Source organism: Vicugna pacos, chromosome 10 (assembly GCF_048564905.1).
Source record: "Vicugna pacos chromosome 10, VicPac4, whole genome shotgun sequence".
NCBI classification, from domain to species: domain Eukaryota; kingdom Metazoa; phylum Chordata; class Mammalia; order Artiodactyla; family Camelidae; genus Vicugna; species Vicugna pacos.
The window spans coordinates 2498157-2518521 of NC_132996.1; the positions used below are offsets into that span (position 1 = coordinate 2498157).

Genomic DNA, 20365 nt, shown 5'->3' on the forward strand with positions numbered 1-20365 from the left:
GAAAATGGGGCAATTTGAGTGAATGGGAATGGACATAAGCTAGCAGTCAATGACTGTGTGTCATTTGCCAACTTTCTCCAAAAAGTAAGAGTAGCAAGCAAATCAGATAAATTGAGGGATCTTGGGGTGGGGAGTCGGGTGGGCTGACAGCTGGGTGGTCCCAGGTAGCTTGTTTTACTGTGTAATTTTGTGACTATGATCCAGACAGTGACACATTGTCAAATTCTTGTGCCTGTAGCTTTGATTCCTGGCCAAGTCTGCGCAGCCAATTTTATCGATGGTGCATAATGATGTTAACTAACATTCCCTGAGGACCAGGTTGTGTGACTTCCATGCATTGACTCACTGAATTCCCTAAGCACCCTTTGTGGTACATAACAGTCTTAAAATATGAAGGAGGGAATTATTCTCTTTGCAGATGATAAAATGAAGCTCTGAACTTTTGAAGCCTGGACCGAAATCATGCAGATGGGAAGACGCCGTGTTGGGAGCTGAGCTCGGGCCAGACTACAGAACCTGAAGGGCCCAGCATGTCCCCTCAGCCAGGAACCTGGCCCACAGCCACTGCCAGGCCCTGTTCTGCTTCTGTGAGTGCTCATAGGTAAATGCCAGGGACTCAGGGTCAATGTGACTTGATTAAGAAATTCAAACTGGGATAGCCTTTTGTTGGGGACTGTAATCTGGGAGTGAAACTGGCAGTGAAGTAAGGGAGGAAACAGCCCTGGTTGTAAGAACATTTCTAGGGAAGAAGTTTCTCTGATGGGCTGGCATGGGAATCGCTGTGGTTGCGAGCCCCCTGTTGCCCTGTGGGGGTGTGGTCAGGGAAGGAGATAGGCTGTTCAGACTGGTCATAGTCACTACAGTTTGTAAACAGCTGAGTTCTGTTCCCTCACAGCTCAGACACATGCAGGACATCAGGATGCTTTGCTAATGACCAACAGTGGGTTGCAAAGGCCAAAGGTGGGGTGGGGAGGAGAGATGGGGCCACCTCCTGGAAGAACCTCTGCCCCAGGGGACCAGGAAGGTAATGAATGATTGGGGATGCACAAAGGGTTTGTATGGCCTCATAAGGTAGTTTCTACTTTAACCTGATAGTCTGGAATATATGGTCAAATACGGTGGAATGACTGCTCTTATTTTAGGTTCTACAATCTCTTAAATGGATAGGTTTCTATCTCCATTATATAAGCACTGCTGGGTAACCTTTATAGTCATGTGAGGATCAAACGAGTGAGTACTTATTAATACTATTACCACGCTTCTACTGAATTAACACTTCAGTAACAGTATAATAGCCACATTTCTTAACAACTGCCTCTGTAAGGGTCTTGTAAGGAACAAATAATAATTATAAAGAAAATATATTTAAAATAATAACAATTACAGTTCCAACAACTATGCCATTTATAACAATAATAGTGTTAGCAGCTCCCTCTCATATTAAACAATAACCAACACTGGAATCCTTAGGAAGCAACGCCAATGCATTTTTGGACTTTTCTAGCTCTTCACTCATTGAAGCCTTTTTACTCACATTGGTCCAACACAGCCAGAATTGCTGTTCCTTGCATGGTGGACTGCCATGCTGCGATGTCCTGGGTTTTTTCTGGCACCATGCGTCTATACCGGGTAGTCAAGTTTCCACATACCCACTCTGATTTGCAATATATTGTTCTCCAGAGCCAAGAGAGGGGCTACTGGAAAGAGGCCGCAGATAAGGTGGCGAACCCAAACTGAATACCTGTTGAAGGAATGGACACACAACATGGAGTGGTGGATGGATGGGAGGACAACATAAAATCTTTTACTCCTGTAAAGAGAGGGGAAAATGGTGAAGTAAATCCCAAAGAGAAAAGGCATTCATTGTAATAATAATGTTCAATAGTGAAAGAATCCAAACAAAAGGCAAATATAAAATCTCTGGGTAGAAGGCTCATTACAACCTGTTTCTTTCACGTATATAACCTTAGTATGAATAACATATTTAAAAATCTTCAACCAACCATAGTTACTTGCTGGTAATAAACTTGGGAATCTTGAAGCATATTATTCACTCTCAGTGTTGAAATAATACAATCTTGGAAGATGATTTGTCATTGAGGATTAAGAAAAAGAATATTGTGGTTGTATATAAGAATTTAAAAAGGAATAAGGAATGTACTTTTGGGAAAGCTCTGCATAGAGAATGTTGGAGGAAATGCACTGAAAACAGGCAAGTGAGCAAGCTCCCTTGAGTCTGGGAAGGTGAGTGCAGCACATTCAGAGAGTCTATGAAGTTATGACAAGTCACAGAAAGGTATGCAATGAAAGTGTCTTCCTAAGCAAAATATCCTTCTTCAGGAATTTCTATCTTGATATTTCTATGGTCTGTGTGGTCACAGGAAGTCAAAGTTATGGTGGTGGCTTAGAAGTTCTTTTCTCTCTGTCTGTTATTTACAGGGCATTGCTAAAGATGGGGCAGCAGAGATCTGTGGAAAGCTGTTCCACAGGGTGGGGTAGTGGTTAGAAATGATAAAGCCAGAGATCTAAAAGACTTTTGGACCCTACCCTCCTAACTGGAAGACCTTTAGATACCTAGCACAGGTGTGTAACTAAGACAGTGGATGAGAGGCAAATTTATAGTCCTTTCAGTGTGACTGCTCAGTCAAGGGGTAGGGACCACTCTGGCCAGGAACGACAAGACCGTGGATGGGGTGGATGTGTAGGAGGAGCTGACACTTGCTTCTGACCTGAGAGGCAGGGGTGTGTTGCAGAAAAGCCGACAGTGCTGGAAAGATGCAGTAGGTCCATAACCCAAAAAGAGCTGTCACATTCAGGGAGGTCAGAGAGCAAGAACCAGAGTTAGTGATGCCACAGAGTCAGCAGCGTGGCAGCAGTGATGTCAGTATCTGTGTCCATAATCCACCTAACCCTACATGAACTCATCTGCCTACAGGGGGCAGGTAAGAAGCAGAAATGTGTGGAGTGGGTGCAGCCACTGGCAAATTGGCAAGTGGACATCCTAAGGAAACGCACTGCTCACAGTCACCATATTGGAAAGAGGGCCCCACACTCTCAGATCTCCTTCTTATTCAAGAGAAGCCAGAAATTAAGACTTTATTAGCAATCAACCGAGTTCAAAACCCAGAAAAGTTATCATTTATAATGACAACAAAGGCACAGGCTTTTCAGAAATAAATTAATGAAAAATGTTAAGATGATTCTGATAAATGACTTAAAAAAAGAAAAAAAATGATGATTGAATGAGCAGTAGAATGCACCATACTCTTCATTGGGCAGACTCAATTTCGGGGACATAGCACAATTTTTCTCCAAAATAAATTTAGAATCTGAATGCAAATTTAGTTAATAATCCCAAATGGATTTAAGAAAAAAATCTGAAAGGTGATCCTAAAATTCTTCCAGAAATATACACAAATACACAAATAAAATAATGAGGAGGGATGTTTGAATTTGTAGTATTACAGACATTCTGGAAAAGGAAAAAATAGGACCAACTCTATGAGGTATTAATCTTTGGTCGTGGAAACAGTACAGAAATAGTGCACTGAGATTATGAATGAAATAGAATGCATTTCAAGAATAGACGTGAATATTTTTGAGATTTTAGTAATATTATAAACCTGACACTTCAAATCAGTGGATTCAAGTACTGGAGTAATTAGCTAAATCATTGGAAGACCTGGTACAGTGTCCTCAATTTTTTTTTTCAGATTTCAAGACTTTATTTGAAAAAAGAATGTAAACTATCTCAACGTTTTTCACATTGATTACATATTGAAATTGGGATATTTCTGTTAAATTATTATTAAAAGTATTTTCAACTGTTTCTACTTTTTATTTTTTTTCTTCCAATGTCAATTTTGGCATTTTTTATTTCTACAATTTTACAAATGTATTAAAATATAATATTTCTATGTTCCCATTATGTTTTTGTGTGTATTTTATTTCTAGTTTTTCTTCTGTATTTCATAGCACATTCTCTTTTTTCCCCCATTCACTCTTGCTAAGGATTGGTTTCTCTTAGTAATTTTTTATTCCTAATAAAGTAATATTATGCCTATTACTCTATCATTTATTGATAGCCTTGTTCTCTACTTTCTTTTTTTTTCACATTTTTTTCTCTGATTTATCATAACATTTTGTGTATATTTCCCTGTGCTATACAGTGTAATCTTGTTTATCTATTCTACAGTTTTGAAATCCCAGTCTATCCCTTCCCACCCTCTACCCCCCTGGTAACCACAAGTCTGTATTCTCTGTCCATGTGTCTATTTCTGTCCTGTATTTATGCTTTGTTTTTGTTTGTTTCTTTGTTTTTGTTTTTGTTTTTTTGATTCCAAATATGAATGATCTCATATGGCATTTTTCTTTCTCTTTCTGGCTTACTTCACTTAGAATGACATCCTCTAGGAGCATCCATGTTGCTGCAAATGGCGTTATGTTGTCAGTTTTTATGACTGAGTAGTATTCCATTGTTAAATATACCACCTCTTCTTTATCCAGTCACCGGTTGATGGACATTTAGGCTGTTTCCATGTTTTGGCTATTGTAAATAGTGCTGCTATGAACATTGGAGTGCAGGTGTCATCCTGAAGTAGATTTCCTTCTGGGTACAATCCCAGGAGTGGGATTCCTGGGTCATATGGTAAGTCTATTCCTAGTCTTTTGAGGAATCTCCACACTGTTTTCCATAGTGGCTGCACCAAACTGCATTCCCACCAGCAGTGTAGGAGGGTTCCCCTTTCTCCACAGCCTCTCCAGCATTTGTCATTTTTGGATTTTTGAATGACGGCCATTCTGACTGGTGTGAGGTGATACCTCATTGTAGTTTTGATTTGCATTTCTCTGATAATTACTGATATTGAACATTTTTTCATGTGCTTTTTGATCATTTGTATGTCTTCCTTGGAGAATTGCTTGTTTAGGTCTTCTGCCCATTTTTGGATTGGGTTGTTTATTTTTTTTCTTATTGAGTTGTATGAGCTGCTTATATATTTTGGAGATCAAGCCTTTGTCGGTTTCACTTGCAAAAATTTTCTCCCATTCCGTAGGTTTTCTTCTTGTTTTATTTCTGGTTTCCTTTGCTCTGCAGAAGCTTGTAAGTTTCATTAGGTCCCATTTGTTTATTCTTGCTTTTATTTCTTCTAGGAGAAAATTTTTGAAATGTATGTCAGATAATGTTTTGCCTATGTTTTCCTCTAGGAGGTTTATTGTATTTTGTCTTATGTTTAAGTCTTTAATCCATCTTGAGTTGATTTTTGTATATGGTGTAAGGGAGTGTTCTAGCTTCATTGTTTTACATGCTGCTGTCCAGTTTTCCCAACAGCATTTGCTGAAGAGGCTGTCTTTATTCCATTGTATATTCTTGCCCCCTTTGTCGAAGATTAGTTGACCAAAAGTTTGTGGTTTCATTTCTGGGCTCTCTATTCTGTTCCATTGGTCTATATGTCTGTTTTGGTACCAATACCATGCTCTCTTGATGACTGTAGCTCTATAGTATTGTCTGAAGTCTGGGAGAGTTATTCCTCCAGCCTCTTTCTTTCTCTTCAGTAATGCTTTAGCAATTCTAGGTCTTTGATGGTTCCATATAAATTTTACTATGGTTTGTTCTAGTTCTGTGAAATATGCCCTGGTTAATTGGATAGGGATTGCATTAAATCTGTAGATTGCCATGGGCAGTGTGACCATTTTAACAATATTGATTCTTCCAATCCATGAGCATGGAATATCTTTCCATTTTTTAAAGTCTTCTTTAATTTCCTTCATCAATGGTTTATAGTTTTCTCTGTATAATTCTTTCACCTCCTTGGTTAGATTTATTCCCATATATTTTATTACTTTGGGTGCTGTTTTAAAGGGGATTGTTTCTTTACTTTCTTTTTCTGTTGATTAATGGTTAGTGTAAAGAAACACAACTGATTTTTGAACATTAATTTTGTAACCTGCTACCTTGCTGAATTCTTCAATCAGCTCTAGCAGCTTTTGTGTGGACCTTTTAGGGTTTTCTATATTTATAGTAACATGTCATCAGCATATAATGACACTTTTACCTCTTCTTTTCAAATTTGGATCCCTTTTATTTCTTTCTCTTGCCTGATTGCTGTGGCTAGGACTTCCAGGACTATGTTAAATAGGAGTGGTGAGAGTGGGCATCATTGTCTTGTCCCAGATTTTACTGGGAAGCTTTTGAGTATTTCACCATTGAGAACTATGCTGGCTGTAGGTTTGTCATATATAGCTTTTATTATGTTGAGATATGTTCCCTCTATACCCACTTTGGCGAGAGTTTTTATTTGAATTGTCTTAGTGTTTTCAGAAGATGACCTCTGAGCAGACAACTGGGAGAACCACCCAGCCACATGCAGCGTGTGGCAGCTAAGCCGCTGGCTGGGATACAAGCCAGAGAGAAAAAACATTTATTAAAGAAGCCACAGCTGATGAGAATGGAGCTACACTAACTGGAACAGCATGGGGGGAAGACACATAACACTGTGGTTACTTGTCCTCTCCGTAACGCACAAGCAAATCTGCCACTGGAACCAAGAACCTCTTCCACTTATTTGCAATACAGAGAATATTTACTTTCAACAATAGGGTACATGATCCAATGTAACTGAAATTATTAATAAGCACTGACCTGTTTACACAGAGCTTGGACATTCTAATGCTTCCTTTGTACCTTTTACTAATGCAAACCTGGAGCTAATCCACTTCTCACACAGGCTAGAGAAAATACGTTTCCACTTGAAGTTTTCTAAAGACTGTAATGTACTGGAACTGAAGTGCCTAAAACTTACAGTCTCTGTTTTGACTTGGTTTTAAAACTGGTGTAGAAATGACCTGAGCTGCAGGAGGAGCTTACCAGAGTCAGGCATCATGATTGCCACTTTCTCATATATGGCGTTCAGGGTCACGATGATAAAACTGATGACGGAAGCAGTGATGGGCGTGGCCCACCTGCACAGTCAGGTACTTCTGGATTGGGTCTCTTCCATTCAGGTTCTTGGGAAGTTTTGCAGAAAATAAAATGAACACTGAAAGTCCGTAGACAGTGATCCCAATGACGGAAGCAATGGTCATCAGGACCTGACAACCCAAAAACCCAGTAGCATAAGACTCACTAATGATCGTATGTTTACATAGAAAACTTTCCCAAAGCCCACGCTTAAACAGAAACATGCATGTGCTCTAAACCTCACATAAACGTGAGAAGTGATATAAATCGCACGTAAATGCCATGAGACGTGAATATCAGGCATGTTAAATTTTAGGGGAGGAGGAATGAAAGATGTCAAAAAGAATGAGTGCATCCAGTAATGTAACATGCTGACAGCAGGAGCAGCTGTGTGCAGGGCATAGGGAATATATGGGAACTCCACTTTCTGTGAATTTTTCTGTAAAAATAAAACTGCACTAAAGAAGGAAGCCTGTTAAGTACATCTTTAAATGGGTGAAAATGGAGTAACTGGTGGCATGTTCTTTTGGAGACAAGTCTTTGATAGCAGAACCAATGAAAATATCCCTTCTACATCTATAGAATTACTTAGGTTATGAACTAGGTGTAACCCATGAAGGGGATATGCTTCCTTTCAAGGGAGAACCTATCACTGATTCAGGGGTCAGCAGGTGCTAGCTTTCGTCTTCATTCTGAATAGGACCAGTGAGGCTGTGGACATGCCCTGAGGGAAAAAGTGGAAGTGACAGCAGGTCTCTGCTGATGAAAGCTTCACATGCTTTTCATACTCCTTGAGATCTTAAAATGGCAGGTATTCATGCTTCATGCATTTGCACAAGATTCATGTCCCTGATCCATTGTAGTTCTGACTGTGTGGACCCAAGGGCAGCGGGGGTGCCTGAAGCATAAATTGCACGTGGCTGATAGGGTTTCAGTTCCTCACTAGGCAGGTTTTTTTCTGGCCAATGAAGAATGCACATTAAAGATCCCATTTTTAAACTGTTTTCCTTCCATCTACCTTCTTGGTCATAGTCCAGAAGCATGTATTCAGTGTCCCTGTCTGCTCCTGATGGCTGCCCCAGAGAGAAAGCTACAACGAATGTGAATTTCAAGACTAAGTGAACCACATCATGTTATTTACGGTAACAGCGGGCGGCTGGCTTGCACCTGCAGGGGAGAGCAGAGGGAGTGTTTACAAGCCCCTCCTGGAGCCACACTCCTGCATCTGGATCCCAGCTCCGATGCTAGCTGTGGGGCCTTGTGCAAATTTCTTAACCACTAGGGGTTTCCATCTCCTCACCCATATAATGGGGGGATAATAATAGCAATTTATAGGACTATTGTGATGAGTCAATGATTTACTAATTGTGAAAACAATTGGAACATTAACCACAGGCATGTGAAAAACTCTACCTAAGTATTAGCTAGGAATATGATGACCAAAGTCTTAAAAAGGTGTTTTTCTTAGTTTTTAAGCCATCAGTTTGTAGAGAAAGCATTTTATTTCCTCCTCTAATCTCTTTCATCATCCTTTTCTTCACAGCTATATCTTCATGCTTGTGAAAGGAATAACTTTTTGGTGTGTGTGTGATTAAATGTGAAAATTATTTAATGCTCAGAAAAATGTACTATAGAATGTATATTAAGCCTTGCTCTCTTGTACGGCACATATAGGCCATTTAAATAGTAAGCATTTTTTAAAAGTCTGCACAATAATTTTTTTAATTATGTATTAAATAATCATAATACTTAAGATTCTTTAAATGCTTACTAATGCTTCAGCACACATCTATTTTTCTAAATCCTCACAATCACCCTGTGGGGAAGGTAATATTATATCTGTTTTATAGATGAGGAAATAGAGCCACGTGGAGATGATGCAATTTGCCCCAAATGAAGCAACTATTAAGTGAAAGAACTGAAATACTGAAAGAGACCAAAGACACACTAACTATATAGCACTGTCTCCTAGATGGTCTGTGAAATCAATTCTAGTTCATTTCAGAACTTTTACAAACTTGACACATTTCCATTTTTCTTCCAAGCACTTAATGGGTTAAATATTTTTGAAGAAACAGGAAAGTTTTCCATTCTCTTTCCTCAAGTTTCTTCTTATCATATTTTCTGATCATAACTTTAATATTTGCTCATTAAAGAAAATTTGAAAGTACACAGTAGTGGACAGAACTGCTGTCCTGGATCTGTCCCCAGTCTTGGAAGAGGACCCAGATTTTGCTTTAGGATAAATAACCTTCCTTCTGTTTTTAATCCTGTGGTTTAAGCTCGATTGACCCACTCTTTCTGAAGCACCAGAGGTAGATCTCAGTTAGTTTAAGACAAATAATATCCCTCATTCTATTGGCCTCGCACATGATTTCAGAATTGGCAAATAACCCAGTAAGAGCAACTATTATGTGAGGAGATACTTGCTGGTGCCCATGTGAATGGTAAGCTTCCTCTGGCAAGAGAGGAAGCTGCCAAAAGAGACCTCTCTTGGTATGGATGGGTGTGTGATCTGGGATGCTGAGTGCCTAGAAGCAGCATGCTGAGACTTCCTTGGACACAGAATGAAGACAGGTCAAAACCAGCTCTTGATATCATCTGGGCTACAGTATCCCTCCTTGACTGAAGCCAGACCTCAGACCTGAGGTTTTCATTTACAGGAAGCAATAAATCCCATGCATCCCCATATTTTGGTTGTTGTTTAAATCCATTGGAGATTGATTTTGTCACCTACAATCAAAAGACTCCAACTCTGAAAATGAATAAAAAATAAAATAAGAAAAATGCTTCTACCTATAGACATAATTCCTTCAGAACTGTGCATTGTTTGTATATTACAAATCATTTTATATATTAATATTATTCTCAAGCCTATCATAAGCATAACACTTTGACATGTCATAAAATATTTTCATGGACACACTTTTTCATGGCCGCATAATGTTCTACTATACGAAGGTTTGGAAGAATATTTTGGCTGAGACTTTATATATATATATATATATATATACAAGTATGTCTGTGACTTGCATCCATACTGACTTTTCCCTTCCATTTTGAAATTCTTCCTGATTAAAAGTTTTTCAAAGCTGAATTAGTGGATTAAAGCATATGAATATTTTTGACTCTTGATATGAACTGCCAGACTGCTTTCTAAGAAGGCTGGAGGAGTACACCAGAAATTAACACAGTATTATAAATCAACCATACTTCACAAAAAATATCCAGTGATCTAGGCATGGGATGGATGATCACTGGCACTTCATCCTCATAAACAGAGCTGTGTCACTTGAGAGGTGGAAAACTATTTCATTTTGATGTGCACTGAGTGAATTACCAATGGAATGTGACATCTATTTTTTCTTTGTGAATTGTGTGTTCATATTCTCTGCCTTCTATGCTCCTGAGATTTTTTGATGTTACCTTTGTAGTGATCTGAACTCTCTATGTATTGAAGGAATTAGCCCCATGTCGGATTCTAAACAAATAACATCCTCTGGTGTTTTTTTTAAAATTAGGATGCTTCTGATGCATGGAACTCTGTATATATTTTCCTCTGAAACCTATTGCTCATCTAGAGGTTGTATATTCATCCATATTTATTTCTAGTTTTTTTGTAATTGTGTTACTTTCTTAAATGTTTCTGGAATTTATCACAGTATATGGTTCACCGTATGATATCAATCTTTTCTTTTCCCCCCAAGTAGCTAACAAGTATTCCATTTACTGAAAAACCTTCATTTATCTCCCTGATTTGTAATGCCTTCCATCTCTTATATTAATTTATTATCAATATCCAAGCCCATATCTAGACTTCCTGTCCTATTTTCTAATCTGGCTATTCTTGAACTAGTAAAACTCTCATTATCTTATTAATAACTATATTACTAATATGATTTTATTCACAATAAACCCCAAATCAATTTTATAACTTCTGCTATTTTGGAGATATGATCTTTTAATCTAGAATCATGTGATTGAAGCAACTTTTATATCTTTCAGGAGTTTTTATTTTTATTTATTTGATAGTTCCTACTATCCTTTGGTTAGGCTACTCTTAGATATTTTACCTTGGTTGTTACCCTTGGAAAATTTTAGAATCCTTAATGTCTCCATCTGGTCTCTTAATCAGACCCTTGAGAATCCTAAACCACTGATCTGATTTGAACAAATGAGGTGAAAAGAATTGGGGGAAGCATTGTGAGCAGAAGAGACTGTGGAATCTCCAGAGTGGCGCCCAGCGTTGGCTCAGAAGTTCTCTGGAAAAAGTTTTCTCTATGAGACTACTTAGTTCCCAGCTTCACTTTCAGTTTTCTCAGCATTTCACATTAGATTTTAAAAAGTCTGTGGCAGGCTCTTACCCAGAAAAAGAGCACTTGCACTAAGTGTTATATGTATACACTTTCCCCAGGTGGTAAATGGAACACGATCTTCTTCCTAATTAAAAAAACAAGTTTAATCAACCAAGGGATTACACTACTGAAATGATTTTTCTCCTAACGTATCACTAAATCCTAGACATAATTTAAAAAAATAATAATTTTCAGACATAGCCTCCTTATTTATAACTGCATGGGGTTTTTTTTCTTTTTTTTTTTCTTTTCTGTTAACGATGTTAAACATACAACAAAATACCTACAGTGTCCATTTTAATACTATTTTTTGAAAATGCACATGTGAACAGTAAACTGTTTCCCTGCCATGGTCTGAGCTTAGGGGTCTGGGTACCTGATGAGGCGAAGCTGTAAAGCTCTATTCATGAGCTTGCCATAGATTTCAGAAGTGACAGTAGTGACAGCTTAGAGTCCGTGCAGGACAGGAAGTTTCAGAGATGTGTGCAGCTAACTGGTCTCCACTGTGTGTATCTTGGTTGAGCTTTATGTGTTAATTAGCTACAACTATGAAGTTTTAGAGTTTCCATTTTAGAGTGTATATTTAGATATTATTTTTAGAGATGAAATCAGTAACACTCAAGATTTACCTGGATCATAAAAGCAGATATAGTATAATAATAGCTGTAACTAAGTACATGGCCATTCCTCTGTGCCAGGAAGTCTTCCAAGTAGATTCTGCACACTAGTTCAACACGTCCTTACCACAGTCACGAAGAAGCAACTTTCTTATTCTTATTTTATAGGAAACAATGGCACAGAGAATTAAGTTGTCCAAGATCACTCAGGAAGCAAGCTGCTGTCTTCAAATATGAATTTAGGCAACTTCATTTCCAACCTCTCACTACCACAACGCTGGCCTCTCTAAGCAATGGAGCATGCATTCGCAATTAAAGTTAAACGCTTCAATTAAAAAACTAAAAAAAAAAAATTAAAAAATTTTAAATAAGGAAGAACGATCAAATGAAATGAGTCTTCATCTTCAATTTTTCAACAAGAATGTTCCAATGAAAATTTACTTATTACTTGGCAATTTTAAATTTAAAATTGTCAGTTTAAATTACCAAAAACTTTTCTTCAGTATTTTTTGTATGCTGCCAATACGATACGTTTTTCTTTTTCAGGACTCAAAAGCATTATGAACATCTAATTTTGTCTAAGTTTCAGCTTTCATCTCTGAATGTACAGTCTTTCACCAACATAAGCTTTGACCCCCATCTTCAGTTGTAAACAATGGGAACTATTCATAATGGGGATTATTAGAAGCTTATTACACTGTAAAAGAGAAATGTCACTTTCTATTGGTAGCTGAACCTCATTTTTTTCCATTTATAAAAAGAGGAGTTTGACCTGCTCCCTCCATATCTTTTCAGTGCCAACATTCTGTAGATCAGATTCAATTTATAAAAGCTATAGTTGGAGACATTTTCAGATGCTCCTAGTAGAAGCGTCTTCATTCCAAGCCTTATTCATGCTCACAACCTACTGTCCTGCTGCTGCTGAATGCAAGTACAATCAGCTCCAAATTATCTCAGCTGATGGAAAGAAGCAATATTACAGATGACTCAAATATCATCATTTCATAGCTCTGGAATGTTGATACAAAGATATATAGTTTTATTTTTTTACTTTTGCAGCAGGAGTGGCAGCAATAAATTTACATTTCCAATTACAAAAATTGCCTTTCTCAAACACAGTCAAACACTGATGGCACCTCAACAAAGGTTTCCCTGCTTCTTCCAACCTTTCTCTGACTTTAGGATGACAGCCACGCTGCTTTGTGCACATCCCAAACAGAAGGGGGAGCAGTGAATGGGACTTAGTTCAAGACAAAGGGGCACCTAGTCTACGATGAAAAGGAGGCCGCAATAATGAAGGCACATGTGAAAAATGGGAGTCAACTATAATACCAATGTGTCTTTCCTTCTACATCCATGTCATAGCAGCTAATTTATTTTTGCATTTTTTCATTGGTGTTATGAAAGGATACAAATCAATGCCTCTTTTCTTATACACTTATACGAGTCTTTTCCTTTTCCCCATTTTTACTGTAATTATGAAGGAAGGACCTCACTTCTCTTCTGTGTTCACCATTCCAGGCAGTGCTCCATCACCTTGGCTGCACATTAGAATAACCAGAGGAGCTTTAAAAACTTCCCTATGCCAGAATGCACCCCATGCCACTAAGTACCATCAGAGTTTGCAGTGATGGAATCCAGGCACCAACATTTTATAAGGTCCACTGGTGATTCCAACATGCAGCCAAGGCTGACAAGTCCAGAAGTAAAGACTAAAGTGCATCAAAACAGCGCCCGCTTTTCCGGGGTAATCTCATCTATCTCCACGTGGGGCACCGCGCCTCCTATTCTGGCCGGAATTATTCTCCCTGCTCAACCGTGTCCCATTTGTACTCAAGTTCTGCCTGGCGCTGCTTCCAGAACTCCAGAAGTAAGGTGACTAACAGAGAGAGAGAAGAGCAGAATGTTGATCTTCACTGATGACTGATGCTTCAGAAATCTGTACTTAATATTTATTACCCTTAACACTTTGGTAAATGGTTAATAAACTCACATTTTATTTATAGGCGATACCAAAGAGAAACATGAGTTAAGGCCTTTTTTTTTTAGAAAAAAGAAAATGTAGACAATTTATTGAACTTGTGAAAACAGACTATCTAGCTCTCTAGCTCAGGGGAAAGGTATTAACGTGATGGTCAGAGACAGGTGAATGTGTCTGACGCTAAAGTACCTGCTACCAGCACATTATGCCCACTAAAAACACAAATATCGGGAGGAAGGGTGGGTATAGCTCAGTGGTAGAGCACGTGCTTAGCATGTACAAGGTCCTGGGTTCAAGACCCAGTACCTCCTTTGAAAAGAAAGTTAAAAAGAAGGCACAAGTAACTGTCATAATTTAAAAGCAGTGCACGGCCCACCCTCCATGTCTTCCCCTCGCATCCCTCTGTCTCTTCCGTCCGAAGGGCCTGAGGGTGGGGAAGGGGATGAGAATGCTTTATTGGCCCCTGCATTTCTATTTTCCACCACCCCAGTCACACAAAATTAAAATAATATTCTTAAATAAGGAAAACTGCCATTTTCCTCAATCTTCGCTAAAGTAATTCTTAGAAATCGTCATTCTGTTTCAAGACTCGTAACTTCAAAAGCAGACAAAAACAACATGAAATGTTAATTGAAAATGTGGCTTCAGGGTAAATCCCCTAAGCCCTTCTTCCAACCAGACTATTACCCCTAGGCCCCAACTCTAGAGAAATTGCAGAATAACCACTGTGCCCTCCACCATTGTACCTGAGTGTCTACCATGCTCTGAGAATAAAGACATAAAAGACACAGTCCCTGCTTCCAGGAGCTCCTAGGTGGCTGAGGAGGCGTGTTAAGAGGGCTTGGATAAAAGTCAGCAGAGGGTGCTCAGAGCAGAGAGCCGGAACTGTAGCCAAGGCTCTCCCAGAGGAGGGAAGCACTGCAGTGAGTTCTGAGATGCCCTAGAAGTGATCAGGGGAAGGTATAATGTTAAGGCCATTTCTCCCTGGGGAGCTGCACATGCAAAGGAGGGAGGCCAAGGAGAGCCAGGTCCCTTCCAGGAACTGCAAATAGTCTAGAAGCAAGCACAGGTTGTGGGAGGCAGGTGAGGCAACCAGGTGGAGAGATCACACGTGCACATCACACAGGACTCTGTGTGCCTCCAAGGTAGAGGAGACATGCAAAGGGATCTAGGAAGAGACAAGATAGAGGCAGGGAGACATATTGGCAGGTTCATGTGAAGGCCTGATGAGGCCGCACCAGGAGGAGAGAGAAGAAAACATTTCAGCAGGTGGACAGATTGGCCACAGGTGTGATGGAAGGGCAGGAAGAGGTCAAAGATGCCGGCCAGATTTCTGGCTTTGGCAGTGTCCTAAATTATAGTGCCATTCCCTGAAATAAGAAGGGCAGGAAGAGGGGCAAGTCATGAGAGGAGACAACTGATTCAGTTTTGGCTGGTTGCCTGTGGGCTCCAGGAGAGATGTCAGTAGGCAAATAAACGTCTAGAAATCGAGAGAAAGTTCTAGGCTGAGCCAAGTAGTTTTCCTGTTTCAAGAGGCTAATGAGTTTGAGTGGACAAGTCAGGAGAACAGGTGTGGAGGGGTAGCTCTCACCCTCCTGCAAATGGGAAGCAACTGGGAGCCTTTAAATCATATTGCGTCCCAGACTGGAGTGGGGCTTTGTACTGTTTATTGTTTTTTAAATACTTCTCTCCTTTTTGTGGGGGATAGTTAGCTTTATTTGCTTTAATGGAGGTACTGGGAATTGAACCCAGGACCTCTTGCATGCTAAGCACGTGCTCTAAAACTGAGGCGTACCCCCGCCAACTTTTTTTGTTTTTAGACATTAGCTATACTGAGCAGTCAGGGTTGACAATCAACCTGCAGAGAGCAGACAGCCTTGTGGTAGAGATCAAGGAGAAACTGCCCAGAGCCCTGCAGACCCCACCAGGGGCAGCCGGAGACGCAGGGGGCCTCGGACGGGCTGTGAGGAGTGTGAACTCAGCACTCCCCAATGGCGAAGATGAAAAAATGTTTTAAGCTTCCACTTCCCAGCAGTGTTTGTTCTGACTTTACTAGTTTTCCAGTAATACTGAATGAGAATAGAAATTATCTGGACACAGGGATCATATTCAAATGGTGGTTCTGACCATTCTTAGCTGCGTGATTACTGATTAAAAGGTTACCCGTCTGCCACGTGTAAAATGGGGGACCTAGCACCGTGCTCGTGGGCTGCTGAGAGCGTAATGAAATGACATCTATAAGGGCCCTCCAGACCCTCAGAGGTAATTGCTACTATTGTCCCCATTTGGGACACCAAGAAACAGAGGCACAGAAAGCTTCAAACATTAGCCCAAGATGAAGGTTGGGGTCAGGAATCAAGCCAATGACTTCGTGGATCTAGAGCCCAGGATCTTCTTATGAACAACAATGCACTGCCCAGGTTCCCTGCTCCAAAACCCGCCTCCCTTTGGCTCAGTTCCATGGCGCCTGCGCTGCACAGATGTCGTCACTGCCTGCCTGCCGGCCCAGTGTCTGACCCCGGCATTCCTCCCTCCGTCCCACACAGCCCTTCCTTGGGCACACCAACCCTCAACAGGCCATTGCTGTGGCTTTTCGGAAGTTTACACGGAAACGCATGTGGTACCCAAGCTTTATGGTATAGATGCTGCTGTCAGTGGAGGCAAGGAGCTCACAGTTGGTGGGGGAGGCCACTTGTGGTCTCCTCCTTGGCTGGAGAGCTGGATGGAATCCAGTTTCCCTCTGCAACTTAGACATCCAGCATGAGAGATATGTAAGGCCGTCTGGCCTCTCAACATAGAAATTATACCCCCGCAATTGTACTTAACATTGTAACCTCCTGGCCCCACCAGGGAGCAGAGGCCATGGCCCTTTGTCCACCAAGTTTTGTTTCCTTGCACGACAGCTACAATGGGGTGAGTTAACACCGGACCAGAAAATCTACAAAGCCCTCGTGTACTATTCCCTGATACTTGCAGGTCACCCAAATACACCAGATCCTCCAAGTAAACAACTAATAAGAGGAACTGAGCTGGCTCGTCTGTCAGAACCCTGATGGCAGGACTGATTTGGCCTCTCCTGCTCTCGGGATGATCACTTCTCCTTCTGTGTGCCCTTCCCCGAGGGAAAGAGACTGTTCTTTGTTTATGGGCTAGCGAGTATTTGTGGCTCTCTGACCGGAATCTTCAAAATAGAGCTCTTGGTGAGAATGGAAGCATGGCACCCACATCTCATGAGCTCAGCTACCCAACAGCCTCATCAAGCCAAGACTGTGGCCAAAACCAGGGGTCCATGCTGTTGAGCGTTGGGTATGGAGAGCAATGCCTCCACCTCTGAGAAGCTGCTGCACCACTTGCTCCCTTGTCCCCATCCAGGGGGAGGTGACGCATCCATGGGATGAAAGCCTTGAGGGCACTAGGTGACTGTGGACCAAGCTGTGACTGGCCGGTCCTGTCCCCCATGTGACCCATGTTAGCCTCACATGCAGAAAATCCCCAAAGAGACGCCTGCTTGAGTGAATGGGTCACCTATAAGCCAACTGTCCTCGGGACGCCTAAGAAGCAACACAATATACACAGTGAGCAACCCACTCACTGAAGTCCCCAAGGCTCACAGCTCCCTAATGTGACACCAGGTACCCCCAGCAAACAAACAGAAGACCCTTACTTTACAACTGACTTGAGAATTCTACTGCCAACACTGCCTTCCACTTTCCACTTATGAAGTTCTTTCCACTCTGTCCCCTGCTCTGCAATTGTGCAGTCAGACCAAAGCTCCTCCATGAGACAGGAGGGAAGGGGGCAGGGCCCAGCCATTAAACGGATGGCAGAGCCATTAGCACTGAGACGGTGGAAAAGTCAACTCCCAGTAGATCTTGAGCTTCAATACACACTCTCCGAAATACCGCAGGATGCTAAATGGCACTCGCACAGGTGCCAGGACAGGTTCAAGTCTGACCATAAAAGGTCAAAGGATGAGTAGTGGCCCAATTTCTGGGAATCCCAACACCTTCCCCAAAGCGGTTGGAATATTCCTACCACTTATTAGCATATGAAGATACTGAGTGCATAAAACTAACAACCCCCACCTCATGGCTGCTCTCTCTGCTGAGGGAAACAGCCCACACTCTGTCTGTGGAGTGTGTATCTACTTTTACTTTAAACTGGAGCACCCAACCCCCACGCCTCATGACCTTTCTCTTGTCTTCTGAAACTGCCCACTCTGTGGAGTATATATCTCTCTGAATAAATCTACTTTTACTGAACTCTGGCTCTCTCTTGATTTCGTTCCTGGGCAAACCAAGGACCAACACTTCGCGAGGTACATCCCAGGGACCCAAGTAAGACCTGGGATACGGCCGTCCTCTCCCCCACATTTTCCTATATCATACATTCCTTCCCAAAAGATCTCACCTTGTGCACTCCAAAATAGACAACACTCATGTGTCCTGACCTGGATCTGCTTCTGCATGTATCATTTTTTATGTCCACTAGAATGTCACCTTCATGAGGACAGGGATTTGGTTCTGTTCACAACGGAGGCACCAGCACATAACAGGTGCTGGAGAAGTGTTAGCTGAATGAATGAGCTGTGGGAAGTCCTGGGATTTCCACCTGGAACTCCTAGCCAGTTGGGCCCCAGCTGACTCCAGTTGCTCCCTGCTACTCATGACTGACCTCTTGCCACCATTCTCTGCTCTGCCATCACCTGAGACGGGATGAGCTGCGATGATCACACACCCCGGAGAGCATGGCGGATGGTTCATGAGGTTGCAACACACTCGCCCTCTGACTGCCAGGGGTTACTTAGGATGGACAAACTGAAGGCAGCACCATGTGCACCGCCCTACGCCACAACTCACTTGAAGCACCAGGACTGCACACAGGGGAAACGCTGGCCCTTTCCAACCTAAGGAGAGGGACTATGGGTGAGAAGAGGGTCTCTGTCAACTAACAGTCTCTTCACAAGCCCAGTCTTAGAAAAGCTCCTTAAAGACAATTTTGGTGTCTTCCTTGTGTTTCTATAATCCCTCTAGATTTTTTCATTTTAATCTACATATCAGAAATACAGATGCTCTTGAAATCTCTATTGATTTTCAATGAAGAAAATCCTCAATTTCCTTCTCTGCTAAGAAAATTACTGCACTTTATATAAAAAAAGCAGCTTCCTTTCATGTGTTTCTATCTTCAAACACTTAATTTCACAAGAATCAGTGAAGTAGGACATGAAAATCACGCTGTGCTTTATCACCTACAGGTGGGCAGGGATGAAATGAATGAGTACTGATCTCATGAGATGGGAAGGCTGGGGCTCTTATTCCTGCTGCAGATGGAAGGGTCCATATCTGTGAGGGTGAGGAAGGACCAAGGACGAGAAACCAACATTTTCTAACCCATTTCTCTTTTTCAGAGTCCCAGACAAAACAATGTGACTGTATCAACAAAAACAAGAATATCTGCACCCTTTTGAAAGCACGCTACAACTGTACTACTACACACGGCACTCTGTCACTGACCTAAAGGCTGATGACAGCCAAGAAATTTGCAGGGATCTTATTCTGTGCTCATCCCTTTTTGTCTTTGGGAACTCAGGAAATTTGCCTCCTCTCCCTGAGTGTCATTTTCCTCATCCTTCAAATGGGAGTGTAACAGTCATTCATTTGCTCAGTGTCTATTTGACAACAGGAGACGGCTTATGAAAACAACAACAAAAAAAAGCAAAACAGCAATTCTGATCTGTGCTGTCTTCCTCCTCCTACCTGAACATGAATGTACAGCTTAAAATGGCATCTTTCACTAAATCCCGAACTTAAGGAGCAGTTCTGATAAGGAAGTCACAGGACTGCTGAGAAATAACCTGGTGAACAATAATGAGTTGCCAGCAAATCCTCAAAAGCAGTAAGGGTGCAGACCCTGGGAGCCACAGGCATGGGTGGGAGTTCCTTAGTTCCCAATTTCACAAAGCCGAGAACTTTGCAGGGCCCATGAAAGACACAGATATCCCAGTACAACCACACCATGTTTCAGAGTACACCGGGGCCACGTTACTGCTGACCTGCACTGCTGTGTGCCCCAGAGAAGAAGCCCTGGGCGGGGGTGACTGTGTTTGAGGCTGGACAAGGACTTCCTGTTCTGTCTCTTTTGCTCTCTCTCTTCCTGCAATAAAACAACTGGTAGGGCTCTGGTGGGGAGCACTGCACCCACATTCTCTGGCAAAACACACACCAGGCAGCTCCAGCTGATCTGAGAGAGGACTCTTCATTGATCATATATACACCAAAGTCAGGCAGAAGGATGCCTGTGACCTTGGGAATCCAAACCAGCTTGTCCTGTTAATCAGGATATTAGACATCTAAAGAAAGTGTGCATCAGATGAAGACGATGCATTAGACAGCATTGGTGGCTATGTCCATCAGTGTCTAAGGACAAGTCATGCTCTGGCAGGTGGGAGCATTTT

The 20365-nt window shown here is 41.4% G+C and overlaps 1 long non-coding RNA gene across 5 annotated transcripts in view; it reads right to left on the reverse strand.

Annotated features, from left to right (window-relative positions):
• Positions 1 to 1469: 1469 nt before the first annotated feature.
• LOC140698895 (uncharacterized) overlaps positions 1470 to 20365 on the reverse strand; it is a 52220-nt gene continuing 33324 nt past the window's right edge. For 2 of the 5 annotated variants that reach the window (XR_012076898.1, XR_012076897.1), the window contains one exon: positions 1470 to 1741. This is a non-coding gene — a long non-coding RNA (uncharacterized lncRNA). Of the gene's footprint in view, positions 1811 to 13664; positions 13810 to 14726; positions 14852 to 20365 lie in introns of those variants that run through there. The other 3 variants (XR_012076900.1, XR_012076899.1, XR_012076901.1) reach the window with 3 other exon arrangements.